The following is a 16,254-nucleotide window of genomic DNA, read 5'->3' on the forward strand; positions in this document are numbered from 1 at the left end:
CAATCAAGCGTTTCATGGCAAATAGGCAACAGGGTCGCAAGAAGTGTGTTGGGCAAAAAAAGGCACAAAATAACTGCCCATGAATTGAGGGAAATCAAGCGTGAAGCCTCCAAGATGCCATTTGCCACCAGTTTTGCTATATTTCAGAGCTGCAACGTTACTGGTGTAAAAACAAGGTGTGCGATACTCAGGGTCATGGCGAAGGTAAGGAAGGCTGAAAAACGACCACCTTTGTACAAGAAACATAAGATAAAATGTCAAGACTGAGCCAAGAAATATCTTAAAACTGACTTTTCAAAGGTTTTATGGACTAATTAAATGAGAGTGACTCTTGATGGGCCAGAGGCTGGATCAGTAAAGGGCAGAGAGCTCCACTCTGACTCAGATGCCAGCAAGGTGGAGGTGGGGTACTGGAAAGGGCTGGTATCAAAGATGAACTTGTGGGACCTTTTCGGGCTAAGGATGGAGTGAAGTGAGTAAACAGATTAAGCAACTGACAGAATCTATGGATGGAAGGCTGTTGTGTCATCATAAAGAAAGGTGGCTATATTGGTCACTAATTTTTTTGTGTTTTGTTTCTGCAAGTCAGAAATGTTTATTTCTAAATTTTGTGCAGTTATATTGGTTTACCTGGTGAAAATAAACAAGTGAGACGGGAATATATTTGGTTTTCATTAAGTTGCCTAATAATTCTGCATAGTAATAGTTACCTGCACAAACAGATATCCTCCTAAGATAGCCAAATCTAAAAAAAAACCACTCCAACTTCCAAAAATATTAAGCTTTGATATTTATGAGTCTTTTGGGTTGATTGAGAACATAGTTCTTGATCAGTAATAAAAATAATCCTCTAAAATACAACTTGACTAATAATTCTGCATTTTTGTTGGTGAACCTGACCATGGTTTTGTTTTTACAGAGTCCCTGATTTTCCATTTGGTAATTAAAGTTTGAACACTGCTGACTGGCATTATCAATTCCTTGGATATATTTTTGTGTCCCTTTCCTGTTTTATACAATTCAATTACCTTTTCCCGTAGATCTGTTGACAATTCTTTTGCTTTCCCAATGACTCACCATCCAGAAACATCAGTGGCTGGATGAAAAATGCAAGACTCTGGATCCCAGAAACTTACTCAGCTTTTATGCACACACCGATTACAAGCAAACAGGTCACAGGTGAAGGTGTTTCCTTTAGTAGCCATTGAAACCCATTTGTGTCAACTTCTGTGCATGTTATCAGGCCAAAATAATCAGGGTATGTGAACTTTTGATCAGGGTCATTTGGATGTTTTGAGTTGTCATTATGATTTAAAAAGAGAAAACACAGTATTTTGACAATAAATGGCTTCACCCAACCACTAACCATGAGTGGAGAAAAGGTTTTGGTGTTATCATCCATATTCTCTGAAAAAAGGCCAAGAAAGAAAAAATTATGCTAGGGTATGCAAACTTTTGAACACAACTGTACTGTATGTGCGGAGCACATGTCTATCTTCAAAGCTTATTTTAAATCCAAGGGGGCGCTACCAGTGTCAGACATTTACTGACTGACAGTCTGCTGCTCTCCTGATCTACTGGTAATGCCTCCTTTCATGTAAAATATGCTCTGTAGGCAGTTTCTCGGGGAGATCTATATCCAGCCCATAGATCTTAACAGCTCATTTACATATTAAAAAAACAATAATTTCTCTGAAACAAGACTTCGGATTGCACATATCAAGGGATCATTTTATTCAACTTTTTATTACCTTTATGCCCATATAGATGGCTTAGGAGGGTTGATCCTACTGACAAATTCCTTTTAGTATTCATTATTCTATCTATAAAATTATTCTATATTCTGTCCTTTCATCCTGTATTCCCGTTGACTAAAATTCATGCTAAGAATCACAAGGTTAGTGAAGCCACATTATAGTAGTTAAATCCGTTCTCCTACACACCGCTCTGCTTTTGCTTGCAGCTCCAGAACGATTGGTGAAGAGCTCCGACGAGCTGTATATTAATTAACTCTGTTACGATAACAATCAGAATCCTGTAATGATAGACAGTTTTCATCTATTTTGAATTAAACCCAATTCACAGGCAGAGATGACGGTTGTTAGAGGGTCTTTATGAGATACTTTCAGTAGCGTTGCTCCAATATATTTTCCAGATATTTTTCTTTGCTTTGGAGCCCAGCACGTTATAAAATCTTGAGTGCGGAATTCCAGCTAAACAGTTAGATGTGATTACCCCATTATTTGGATTTATTCGTATACACAAGTCTCTCTTTTTGTATAAGCTTACTGAAATAAGATACTCAGCATAAGTACATACGAGATATGGCACGTCACTTTACGATGGTTTATAATTATTTAATGAAGCTGAATCTTAAATATTATTTCAAGTGTCCTTTCCAATATTGCTGTGCTAGCTCATTGCAAGTGTAAAATATAGACAGAATTCTTGAATTTTCTGCAGAAATTTTCCTTCAGCCATGCCATTATTTTTCACAGGAATTGGCAACTCTTCTGCAGCATAATATGTTAAAACTTTTCTTAGCTACAAAAGACTGTCCTTAGAGACTGGGATAAGATTAGAAGTTTAACCTAGTATTCTGTAATGTTGACTCAGATGAAAGCAGACACAAATTTTCTTCCCTTGATCAATGACTTATCTCACCCTTTATACTGTTTTAACAAATTGCAACATTTCATGATAGAATTTCACAATCTTACGTTTATTCAATATTCTTGTAAAAAGACATATTGGGTACACCAATAAGAATCCCAGGACCAATGCATTTCGACTCGATAGTCAATGTCAAAAGCCATGTTAGAAGACACAGCATCATATCTTAATCAACAAGACAACTATTCTTAGCAAACCAAGAAGAATAGACTGTTATCTGTATGTTGACTTTTGAATTTATGTGTTGGTCAAGAAAACAGACTTTTGCTTGTGTAAGTCTGTAATATTGACATTTCATGTAACTTATTGTGCTCGTATCCTTGATGACTAGTGATGTTTACTAGGGTTGAGCGACTTTTATTTTTATAGGATCGGGTCGGGTTTCACGAAACCCGACTTTCTCAAAAGTCGGGTTGAGCGAAATCGGCTGATCCTATAAAAAAGTCGGGGTCGGGGTCGGCCGAAACACGAAACCCAATGCAGTGCAATGGGATACTATGGTTCCCAGGGTCTGAAGGAGAGGAAACTCTCCTTCAGGCCCTGGGATCCATATTAATGTGTAAAATAAAGAATTAAAATAAAAAATATTGATATACTCACCCGTCCGGAGGCCCCTGGACATCACCGCTGGTAACCGGCAGCCTTCTTTGCTTAAAATGAGCGAGTTCAGGGCCTTCCATGACGTCACGGCTTCTGATTGGTCGCGTGCCGCTCATGTGACCGCCACGCGACCAATCACAAGCCGTGACGTAATTCTCAGGTCCTAAATTCCTAATTCTAGGAATTTAGGACCTGAGAATTACGTCACGGCTTGTGATTGGTCGTGTGGCGGTCACATGGGCGGCCGCGACCAATCACAAGCCGTGACGTCATCTAAGGCCCTTCACGCGCTCATTCTTAGGAAGGAAGGCTGCCGGAAAGAAGCCAAGGGTGAGTATATTCCTATTAGGTATATACTCACCCTCGGACGCGCCCTGCTTCTTTCCGGCAGCCTTCCTTCTTAAGAATGAGCGCGTGAAGGGCCTTAGATGACGTCACGGCTTGTGATTGGTCGCGGCCGCCCATGTGACCGCTCACGCGACCAATCACAAGCCGTGACGTAATTCTCAGGTCCTAAATTCCTAGAATGAGGAATTTAGGACCTGAGAATTACGTCACGGCTTGTGATTGGTCGCATGGCGGTCACATGAGTGGCACGCAACCAATCAGAAGCTGTGACGTCATGGAAGGCCGTAAACGCGCTCATTTTAAGCAAAGAAGGCTGCCAGTTACCAGCGGCGATGTCCAGGGGCCTCTGGAGAGGTAAGTATATCAATATTTTTTATTTTAATTCTTCATTTTACACTTAAATGTGGATTCCGATACCAATTTCTGATATCACAAACATATCGGAACTCGGTATCGGAATTCCGATACCAGATTCAGAAGATCGCCGACCTCATGGCTGACCCCACACAGGGGTCGGGTCGGGTTTCATGAAACCCGACTTTGCCAAAAGTTGGCGACTTCTGAAAATGGCCGACCCGTTTTGCTCAACCCTAATGTTTACTGATATGCTAATTATAAATTGTATAGACTAGATAGTTTGGTGAATTATAAAATAGAGAAGGAAATACAAGTGCAAGTAAATTAAATACTCAAGTAATGCTACTTGATCTCCTCTCCATTCTTACCCTTTATGTCAAAACTGAATGAAGGAAACTTGTAAAGTATAAAAAGAGGTTACTTACCTCTATATAGGGAGACAGAGAGAGAGAGACAGCCAGAGATTCTGCCAAGACATCCAAACATCCAGGGGATCCTAAATGACTGCTTCCAATACATCATGGCTCCATCACGAGGTACACAGATCTATCATTTTACAGGAAACAATCTAGGGGACCTCAGCCCTGGTTGGAAGAGTACAGATTTGCTCCATTGACCATCACTGAACATGAGTATATTTGGATAAAGCCAGGATTGAGAACTCACTGGTCACCTGGCTCCATGGAGATGTTTGGACAATCTAGGTTCTGACCCTTGGGTCAACTTGCCTTGTACCTCAATGGACTATCATCTTCTTAAGCTTGTCGCTACTTCCCCCTGTGTGTGTGCTACAGGTGGGGTAGTCAACCCTGGGAGCTCTGAAGTAACAGCTGCAATTATCCCAGCAAGTCAGCGGAAGGCTAAGACTATGTAATATGTATCATCTTGGGACATTTTGCTGGGACTGTTCTACATGTTATATGCCTGTTTTGTGGTTCATTAAAGCATTGGTACACTGTTTTACCCTCACCCTGCATTGTCTGAGTAGCATTATGCCCACATTAAAGGGAGGCCAGGCATTCAGGGGGATGATCCCTGGTCCATGCAGTTTTGGCTAGCGGACTGGGGTGCCTGCCGACCCCCCGTGTCCTCACACCATGACTAAGACTATCTGCTTGAAACGTATCGGTCCTGCATCCCTCTGTATTCTTATTGGTGTACCCAACATGTCTTTTTACAAGCATATAGAATAAACATGATGTTTTGTCATTCATTCATCGCTGGAGAATCTTTCCCTTGCATTTCTGTCTCAAGAAACACCCAGGATCCGGGTGGCATGAAATACGATGAGCTGACTGCATATTCCCCCTCTTCTTTATTTCACAACTAGCTGAAGAGCCCGGCGTTGCCTGGGCATAGTAAATATCTGTGGTTAGCTATAGCACCTCACTTCTCTTATTTTCCCATCACGCCTCTCATTTTCCCCATCACATCTTTCATTTTCCCCCTCACATCTCTCATTTCCTCCCTCACACCTCTCATTTTCCCCCTCACTCCTCTTATTTTCCCCTCTCACTCCTCTCATTCCCCCCTAACACTTGTCATTTCGACCTCACATCTGTCATTTTCCGATCACTCCACTATTTTCCCTCACTCCTCTCATTGTGCACTCACACCTTTTCATTTTCACCTCACACCTCTCATTTTCACCTCAGTATATACATGTTTGTCATCTCCCTTATATATAGTATACACCTGTATGTCATATCCTGTATATAGTATATACCTGTATGTCATCTCCGCTGTATATAGTATATACCTGCTGTGTGTCATCTCCCCTGTATATAGTATATACCTGTATGTCATCTCCTCCTATATATAGTATATACTTGTATGTAATCTCCTCCTGTATATAGTATATACCTGTGTGTCATCTCACCTATATATAGTATATATCTGTGTGTCATCTCCTCCTGTATATAGTATATACCTGTATGTCATCTCCTCCTATACATAGCATATGCCTGTATGTCATCTACATAGTTACATAGTTACATAGTTAGTAAGGCCGAAAAAAGACATTTGTCCATCCAGTTCAGCCTATATTCCATCATAATAAATCCCCAGATCTACGTCCTTGTACAGAACCTAATAATTGTATGATACAATATTGTTCTGCTCCAGGAAGACATCCAGGCCTCTCTTGAACCCCTCAACTGAGTTCGCCATCACCACCTCCTCAGGCAAGCAATTCCAGATTCTCACTGCCCTAACAGTAAAGAATCCTCTTCTATTTTGGTGGAAAAACCTTCTCTCCTCCAGACGCAAAGAATGCCCCCTTGTGCCCGTCACCTTCCTTCGTATAAACAGATCCTCAGCGAGATATTTGTATTGTCCCCTTATATACTTATACATGGTTATTAGATCGCCCCTCAGTCGTCTTTTTTCTAGACTAAATAATCCTAATTTCGCTAATCTATCTGGGTATTGTAGTTCTCCCATCCCCTTTATTAATTTTGTTGCCCTCCTTTGTACTCTCTCTAGTTCCATTATATCCTTCCTGAGCACCGGTGCCCAAAACTGGACACAGTACTCCATGTGCCGTCTAACTAGGGATTTGTACAGAGGCAGTATAATGCTCTCATCATGTGTATCCAGACCTCTTTTAATGCACCCCATGATCCTGTTTGCCTTGGCAGCTGCTGCCTGGCACTGGCTGCTCCAGGTAAGTTTATCATTAACTAGGATCCCCAAGTCCTTCTCCATGTCAGATTTACCCAGTGGTTTCCCATTCAGTGTGTAATGGTGACATTGATTCCTTCTTCCCATGTGTATAACCTTACATTTATCATTGTTAAACCTCATCTGCCACCTTTCAGCCCAAGTTTCCAACTTATCCAGATCCATCTGTAGCAGAATACTATCTTCTCTTGTATTAACTGCTTTACATAGTTTTGTATCATCTGCAAATATCAATATTTTACTGTGTAAACCTTCTACCAGATCATTAATGAATATGTTGAAGAGAACAGGCCCCAATACCAACCCCTGCGGTAACCCACTGGTCACAGCGACCCAGTTAGAGACTATACCATTTATAACCACCCTCTGCTTTCTATCACTAAGCCAGTTACTAACCCATTTACACACATTTACATCTCCTTCTGTATATACTATATACCTGTAGGTAATCTGCTCCTGTATATAGTATATACCTGTGTGTCATCTCCTCCTGTATATGGTATATACCTGTATGTCATCTCCTCCTGTATGTAGTATGTACCTGTATGTCATCTCCTCCTCTATATAGTATATACCTGTGTGTCATCTCTCCTGTATATAGTATATATCTGTGTGTCATCTCCTCCTGTATATAGTATATACCTGTGTGTCATCTCCCCTGTAAATAGTATATACCTGTGTGTCATCTCTTCCTGTATATAGTATATATCTGTATGTCATCTCCTCCTGTATTAGACCTCGTTCACACGTTATTTGGTCAGTATTTTTACCTCAGTATTTGTAAGCTAAATTGGCAGCCTGATAAATCCCTAGCCAACAGTAAGCCCACCCCCTGGCAGTATATATTAGCTCACACATACACATAATAGACTGGTCATGTGACTGACAGCTGCCGGATTCCTATATGGTACATTTGTTGCTCTTGTAGTTTGTCTGCTTATTAATCAGATTTTTATTTTTGAAGGATAATACCAGACTTGTGTTTGTTTTAGGGCGAGTTTCGTGTATCAAGTTGTGTGTGTTGAGTAGCGTGTGGCGACATGCATGTAGCGACTTTTGTGAGATGAGTTTTGTGTGGCGACATGCGTGTAGCAACTTTTTGTGTGTCGAGTTGCATGTGACAGGTTAGTGTAGCAAGTTGTGTGCAGCAAGTTTTGCGCATGGCGGGTTTTGCGCATGGTGAGTTTTATGTGTGGTGCCTTTTGAGTATGTGCAAGTTTTGTGTGAGGCAACTTTTGCATGTGTTGCAACTTTTGTGCATGTGGCAATTTTTCCACGTGTGCAAGTTTTACGTGTGGCGAGTTTTCCATGAGGTGAGTTTTGCACGTGTGGCGAGTTTTGCATGTGGAGAGTTTTGCGCGTGGCGAGTTTTGAGCGGCGACTTTTGTGTTTTGACTTTTATGTGGCGAGGTTGGTGTATGTGTGGTGAAATGTGCGCTGAGGGTGGTATATGTGTTCGAGCACGTGGTAGGGTGTGGCGCATTTTGTGTGTGTGTTCATATTCCCGTGGTGGTGTGGTGATTATCCCATGTTGGGGCCCCACATTAGCAACTGTACAGTATTTACTCTTTGGCGCCATCGCTCTCATTCTTTAAGTCCCACTTGTTCACATCTGGCAGCTGTTAATTTGCCTCCAACACTTTTTCTTTCATTTTTTCCCCATTATGTAGATAGGGGCAAAATTGTTTGGTGAATTGGAAAGCACGGGGTTAAAATTTCACCTCACAACATAGCTTTGACGCTCTCGGGGTCCAGACGTGTGACTGTGCAAAATTTTGTGGCTGTAGCTGCGACGGTTCAGATGCCAATCCCGGACATACACACATACACACATTCAGCTTTATATATTAGATTTTACTGCTCTTACAGTAACAAACACCTTCTGTATGAAAACTATGCTCTATACATATTGAATATCTTCTTGTAATCAAGTGAAAATAATCATAAAGCAACATTAGTTCCTCGCATAAGAGTACAAACTTTACTGAACAGCTTGGCAAAGAAATTCCTCAGTGGGTCATCAGTGGTCTTAACCAATCATGGGAATGTTGATCCTCTTGTTTACTGTGCTTCATGTCCCATGTTCATAGAGGGTGGGTCATCCCATCATCCACCCATCAAAATAACAATTTTCCAAATATATTCAGCCTTGGCCATTAAATTTAGCAACTTTGCCATGCACTTCCGTACCTTTACAAGTTCAGTACTTGCTGTTAATTTCAGAGTTGTACAATAGTGTACTCCTTTTCATAATCAAGTGTCAGGTCTGAGCCATTCACTTTCAAAGTTTCAAAGGATACAAAACTTTTCAGAATATAATAAAAGCATTCTTGCTTCTAAAGACACATAGCAAGATGAAACTTTTCTGAGTCTAAAGCTAATTGATGTAGTGATATCACATATCTTTACATGGTGCTCTTGTCCTTTTGTTTGTACATGTTTTGTATTTGTTGTTTTGATATAAATGAGAGATAAAGCTTGGTAACTTTTAATAATCAGATTTTTACTCTTATTTACATAATATGTTGGGTTATAATGCTCCAAACCTTTTATAGGATTTATCTATTAAAGGCGTTACCCCTATTTGATTTTGTTACTTCTCCCGCATCTGAGGATTTAGTATACATGTGTATCCGGGATGTCATTTTTTGTTAAATTAACAAAATCATAGTAGCATAGAATATTTTCTTTCAAGTAAATGACAGATGCTCAGATTTCTTCATATGGGCAGTAGTGTTGAGCATTCCGATACCGCAAGTATCGGGTATCGGCCGATATTTGCTGTATCGGAATTCCGATACCGAGATCCGATACTTTTGTGGTATCGGGAATCGGAATCGGAAGTTCCCAGTGTATGGTTCCCAGGGTCTGAAGGAGGGGAAACTCTCCTTCAGGCCCTGGGATCCATATCCATGTAAAAAATAAAGAATTAAAATAAAAAATAGGGATATACTCACCCTCTGACGCGCCCTGGTAGTAACCGGCAGCCTTCTTTGCTTAAAATGTGCGCGTTTACTGCCTTCCGTGACGTCACGGCTTCTGATTGGTCGCGTGCCGCCCATGTGACCGCGACGCGACCAATCACAACAAGCCGTGACGTAATTTTCAGGTCCTGAATGCCGAATTCTAGGCATTCAGGACCTGAAAATTACGTCACGGCTTCTGATTGGTTGCGTGCCGCCCATGTGACCGCGACGCGACCAATCACAACAAGTCGTGACTAGTGTTGAGCGATACCATCCGATACTTGAAAGTATCGGTATCGGAAAGTATCGGCCGATACCGGCAAAGTATCGGATCCAATCCGATACCGATACCCGATACCAATACAAGTCAATGGGACTCAAGTATCGGACGGTATTCCTGATGGTTCTCAGGGTCTGAAGGAGAGGAAACTCTCCCTCAGGCCCTGGGAACCATATTAATGTGTAAAAGAAAGAATTAAAATAAAAAATATTGCTATACTCACCTCTCCGAGGGAACCGGCAGCATTGTTTGCTTAAAATTCGCGCTTTTCTTTCCTTACGTGAAGTCCCGGCTTTGTGATTGGTTGCGTAGCAGTCACATGGGCGACGCAACCAATCACAGCAAGCCGTGACGTAATTTCAGGTCCTTAAGGATTTTAAAATTACGTCCCGGCTTTGTGATTGGTTGCGTCGCAGTCACATGGGCGACGCAACCAATAACAAGCCGTGACGTCACGGGAGGCTGGACACGCGCGCATTTTAAAATGCGCGCTTGTCCAGCCTCCCGTGACGTCCCGGCTTGTGATTGGTTGCATCGCGGTCAACCAATTACAAGCCGGGAGGCTGGACACGCGCGCATTTTAAAATTTTAAAATGCGCGCGTGTCCAGCCTCCCGGCTTGTGATTGGTTGACCGCGATGCAACCAATCACAAGCCGGGACGTCACGGGAGGCTGGACAAGCGCGCATTTTAAAATGCGCGCGTGTCCAGCCTCCCGGCTTGTGATTGGTTGACCGCGATGCAACCAATCACAAGCCAGGACGTCACGGGAGGCTGGACACGCGCGCATTTTAAAATGCACGCGTGTCCAGCCTCCCGTGACGTCACGGCTTGTGATTGGTTGCGTCGCCCATGTGACTGCGACGCAACCAATCACAAAGGTGAGTATAGCAATATTTTTTATTTTAATTCTTTCTTTTACACATTTTTACATTAATGTTGTTTCGATACCGATACCCGATACCACAAAAGTATCGGATCTCGGTATCGGAATTCCGATACCCGCAAGTATCGGCCGATACCCGATACTTGCGGTATCGGAATGCTCAACACTAGTCGTGACGTAATTTTCAGGTCCTGAATGCCTAATTCTAGAATTAGGCATTCAGGACCTGAAAATTACGTCACGGCTTGTTGTGATTGGTAACGTCGCGGTCACATGGGCGGCAAGCGACCAATCAGAAGCCATGACGTCACGGAAGGCAGTAAATGCGCGCATTTTAAGCAAAGAAGGCTGCCGGTTCCCTCGATAAGGTGCAGGCTGCGTCGGAGAGGTGAGTATATCAATATTTTTTATTTTAATTCTTTATTTTACACATTAATATGGATCCCAGGGCCTGAAGGAGAGTTTCCTCTCCTTCAGACCCTGGGAACCATCAGGGATACCGTCCGATACTTGAGTCCCATTGACTTGTATTGGTATCGGGTATCGGTATCGGATTAGATCCGATACTTTGCCGGTATCGGCCGATACTTTCCGATACCGATACTTTCAAGTATCGGACGGTATCGCTCAACACTAATGGGCAGTAAAATAGAAGACAGAGGCCTCGAGAAACACAAAAATCGACAATTTAACTCCACCAGGATAATAGGATGATGGGAAAACCTTGTGGAATTCACACTCAGTAGATGAGTGGGCAGGTAAGAAATGTGGCAAGGAGATGTGAAGGGGTTAGCCACCTATTACACCCTTGTATGAAATTGTCTAATATTTTTACCACCTATAAAGTTTGAAAACTGGAATTTCAACTTTACTTAGTACTAGCTGAAGAGCTCGGCGTTCCTGGGCATAGTAAATATCTGTGGTTAGTTATAGCACCTCGCTTCTCTTACTTTCCCATCACGCCTCTCATTTTCCCCCTCACGTCTCTCATTTTCTCCCTTACACCTCTCATTTTCCCCCTCACTCCTCTTATTTCCCCCTCACTCCTCTCATTCCCACCTCACTCCTTTCATTCTCCCTAACACTTGTCATTTCGACCTCACATCTGTCATTTTCCGATCACTCGACTATTTTCCCTCACTCCTCTCATTTTGCACTGACACCTTTTCATTTTCACCTCACACCCCTCATTTTCACCTCACACCTCTCATTTTCCCCTCAGTATATACATGTTTGTCATCTCCCTCATATATAGTATACACCTGTATGTCATCTCCTGTATATAGTATATACCTGTATGTCATCTCCCCTGTAAATAGTATATACCTGCTGTATGTCATCTCCTCCTGTATATTGTATATACCTATGTGTCATCTCCTCCTGTATATAGTATATACCTGTTTGTCATCTCTTCAGTATATACTATATACCTGTATGTCATCTCCTCCTATATATAGTATATACCTGTATATCATCTCCTGTATATAGTATATACCTGTATGTCATCTCCCCTGTATATAGTATATACATGCTGTATGTCATCTCCTCCTCTATATACCTATGTGTCATCTCCTCTTTTATATAGTATATACCTGTATGTCATCTCCTCCTGTACATAGTATATACGTGTGTCATCTCCTGTATATAGTATATACCTGTAAGTCATCTCCTCCTGTATATAGTATGTACCTGTATGTCATCTCCTCCTGTATACAGTATATACCTGTGTGTCATCTCCCCTGTGTATAGTATATACCTGTGTGTCATCTCCCCTGTATGTAGTATGTACCTGTATGTCATCTCCCCTGTATATAGTATATACCAGTGTGTCATCTCCTCCTGTATATAGTATATACCTGTGTGTCATCTACCCTGTATATAGTATATATGTGTGTCATCTCCTCCTGTATATAGTATATACCTGTATGTCATCTCTTCCTGTATATAGTATATATGTGTGTGTCATCTCCCCTGTATATAGTATATATCTGTGTTTCATCTCCTCCTGTATATAGTATATACCTGTGTGTCATCTCCTCCTGTATATAGTATATACCTGTGTGTCATCTCCACTGTATATAGTATATATGTGTGTCATCACCCCTATATATATGCCTGTGTGTTATCTCCTCCTGTATATAGTATATACCTGTGTGTCATCTCCTCCTGTATATAGTATACTGTATATATGTATGTCATCTCCTCCTGTATATAGTATATACCTGTGTGTCATCTCCCCTGTATATAGTATATATGTGTGTGTCATCTCCCCTGTATATAGTATATACCTGTAAGTCATCTGCTCCTGTACATAGTATATACCTGTGTGTCATCTCCCCTGTATATAGTATATATCTCTCTGTCATCTCCTCCTGTATATAGTATATATCTCTCTGTCATCTCCTGCTGTATATAGTATATATCTGTGTGTCATCTCCTCTTGTATTAGACCTCGTTCACACGTTATTTGCTCAGTATTTTTACCTCAGTATTTGTAAGCTAAATTGGCAGCCTGATAAATCCCCAGCCAACAGGAAGCCCTCCCCCCTGGCAGTATATATTAGCTCACATACACACATAATAGACAGGTCATGTGACTGACTGCTGCCGTATTTCCTATATGGTACAGTTGTTGCTCTTGTAGTTTGTCTGCTTATTAAGCAGATTTTTATTTTTGAAGGATAATACCAGACTTGTGTTTGTTTTAGGGCGAGTTTCATGTGTCAAGTTGTGTGTGTTGAGTTGCGTGTGGCGACATGCATGTAGCGACTTTTGTCAGATGAGTTTTGTGTGGCGACATGCGTGTAGCAACTTTTTGTTTGTCGAGTTGCATGTGACAGGTTAGTGTAGCAAGTTGTGTGCAGCAAGTTTTGCGCATGGCGAGTTTTGCGCGTGGCAAGTTTTATGTGTGGTGCATTTTGAGTATGTGCAAGTTTTGTGTGAGGCAAACTTTGTATGTGTTGCAACTTTTGTGCATGTGGCAATTTTTCCGCGTGTGCAAATCTTGCATGTGGCGAGTTTTCCATGAAGTGAGTTTTGCACGTGTGGCGAGTTTTGCGTGAGCCTAGTTTTGCATGTGGCGAGTTTTGCGCGTGGCAAGTTTTGAGCGGGGACTTTTGTGTTTGGACTTTTATGTGGCGAGGTTGGTGTATGTGTGGTGAAATGTATGCTGAGGGTGGTATATGTGTTCAAGCACGTGGTAGTGTGTGGCACATTTTGTGTGTGTGTTCATATCCCTGTGTGTGGTGAGTGTCCCATGTCAGGGCCCCACCTTAGCAACTGTAAGGTATACACTCTTTGGCGCCATCGCTCTCACTCTTTAAGTCCCCCTTGTTCACATCTGGCAGCTGTCAATTTGCCTCCAACAATTTTCCTTTCACTTTTTCCCCATTATGTAGATAAGGGCAAAGTTGTTTGGTGAATTAGAATGCACGGGGTTAAAATTTTGCCTCACAACATAGCCTATGATGCTCTCAGGGTCCAGATGTGTGACTGTGCAAAATGTTGTGGCTGTAGCTGCGACGGTGCAGATGCAAATCCCGGACATACACACATACACACATACACACACATTCAGCTTTATATATTAGGCTAGTTTCACAGTAGCGTTTGCATGAGCTGCGGAGGGCTGCGGACTTCCTTCGTGAAGCCCCGCCCTCGGCCGCACCTCCGCCTCTAGCTCCGCCTACTTCTGCATGCGGCTGGCTTGCGGCCTGTGTACCTATCTGTAATATTAGGTACGCAGGTCGTGCCGCAGCATGCGGATGCTTCTGCATGCGTCGTTTTGACGATGCGGTGACCAGCGTAAACGCAGCTTGTAGCAATTTCATTTTTTTGCCGCATCGTCAAAACGACGCATGCGGAAGCATCCGCATACTGCGGCACGACCTGCGTACCTAATGTTAAAGATAGGTACACAGGCCGCAAGCCAGCCGCATGCAGAAGTAGGCGGAGCTAGAGGCGGAGGTGCGCCGAGGGCGGGGCTTCATGGAGGAAGTCCGCAGCTCATGCAAACGCTAGTGTGAAACTAGCGTTAGATAGGCAAGATTGTCTCTTGTGAGACACGTGATACATGATGCCCACTGATTGATTATTGATAACAGCATAAATAGAAATGACCAAATATTTTGAATTCCGAATTAGCCAACATTGCCGAATTATTTAAAAAAAAAAGAATTATAGTGAATAATGTTGCATGTATTTGAATACTGAAAAGTTTGTGTTTGCAAAGAAAATATGTGTTGGGAAGAAGAGACAACCATGCTGACTATAAGAGCTTACACTCTACATGAAACAGAGAGAGAGAGCGAGGACCTTGCTAACCATAAGAGATTTCACTCTACACGAAAGAGAGAGAAAGAGAGTACGTTGCTAACCATAAGGCCATGTGCACACGTTCAGTATTTTTCACGTTTTTTTCGCTTTTTTTCTCTATAAAAACGTGATAAAAATGCGAAAAAAACGCTAACATATGCCTCCTATTATTTACAGTGTATTCCGCATTTCTTGTGCAAATGTTGCATTTTTTTCCACGAAAAAATCGCATCGCGGAAAAAAAAGCAACATGTTCATTAAAAATGCAGAATTGTGGGGATTCCGCACACCTAGGAATGCATTGATCTGCTTACTTCCCGCACGGGGCTGTGCACACCATGCTGGAAGTAAGCAGATCATGTGCGGTTGGTACCCAGGGTGGAGGAGAGGAGACTCTCCTCCACGGACTGGGCACCATATAATTGGTAAAAAAAAAAAGAATTAAAATAAAAAATAGTGATATACTCACCTTCTATGGCCCCGGAGTCTTCCCCCCTCTCAGCGCTGCATGCTCTCTCTTCCGTTCCTATAGATGATGTCTATCACCGAAGGTCCTGCACGCACCATCTATAGGAACGGACGCCGCTGAGATCATCGGCTGTCTGCAGAGGGTGAGTATAACCATTTTTTAATTTTTTTTTATTATTTTTAAACATTCTATCTTTTACTATAGATGCTGCATAGGCAGCATCTATAGTTAAAAGCTGGTCACACTTGTCAAACACTATGTTTGACAAGTGTGACCAACCTGTCAGTTTTCCAAGTGATGCAACAGATCGCTTGAAAAACTTTAGCATTCTGCAAGCTAATTTCGCTTGCAAAATGCTAAAAAAACGCGAAAAAAACGGGAAAAAAACCGCAAAAAAAAAAAAATCGGATTTCTTGCAGAAAATTTCCGGTTTTCTTCAGGAAATTTCTGCAAGAAATCCTGACGTGTGCACATACCCTAAGAGGTTACACTCTACAGGAAAGAGAATGAAAGATAACTCTGCATATCTAAAGAGATTACACTCTGCATAAGAGAGAGAGAGAGAGAGGACCCAATTAACCATAAGAGCTTACACAGGAGAGCAGACCATGCTGACAATAAGAGCCTACACTCTGCAGGAGAGAAAGAGAGGACTCCAGTGACCACAAGAACGTAGACTC

Source organism: Ranitomeya variabilis, chromosome 5 (genome assembly GCF_051348905.1).
Source record: "Ranitomeya variabilis isolate aRanVar5 chromosome 5, aRanVar5.hap1, whole genome shotgun sequence".
In the NCBI taxonomy this organism is placed as follows: domain Eukaryota; kingdom Metazoa; phylum Chordata; class Amphibia; order Anura; family Dendrobatidae; genus Ranitomeya; species Ranitomeya variabilis.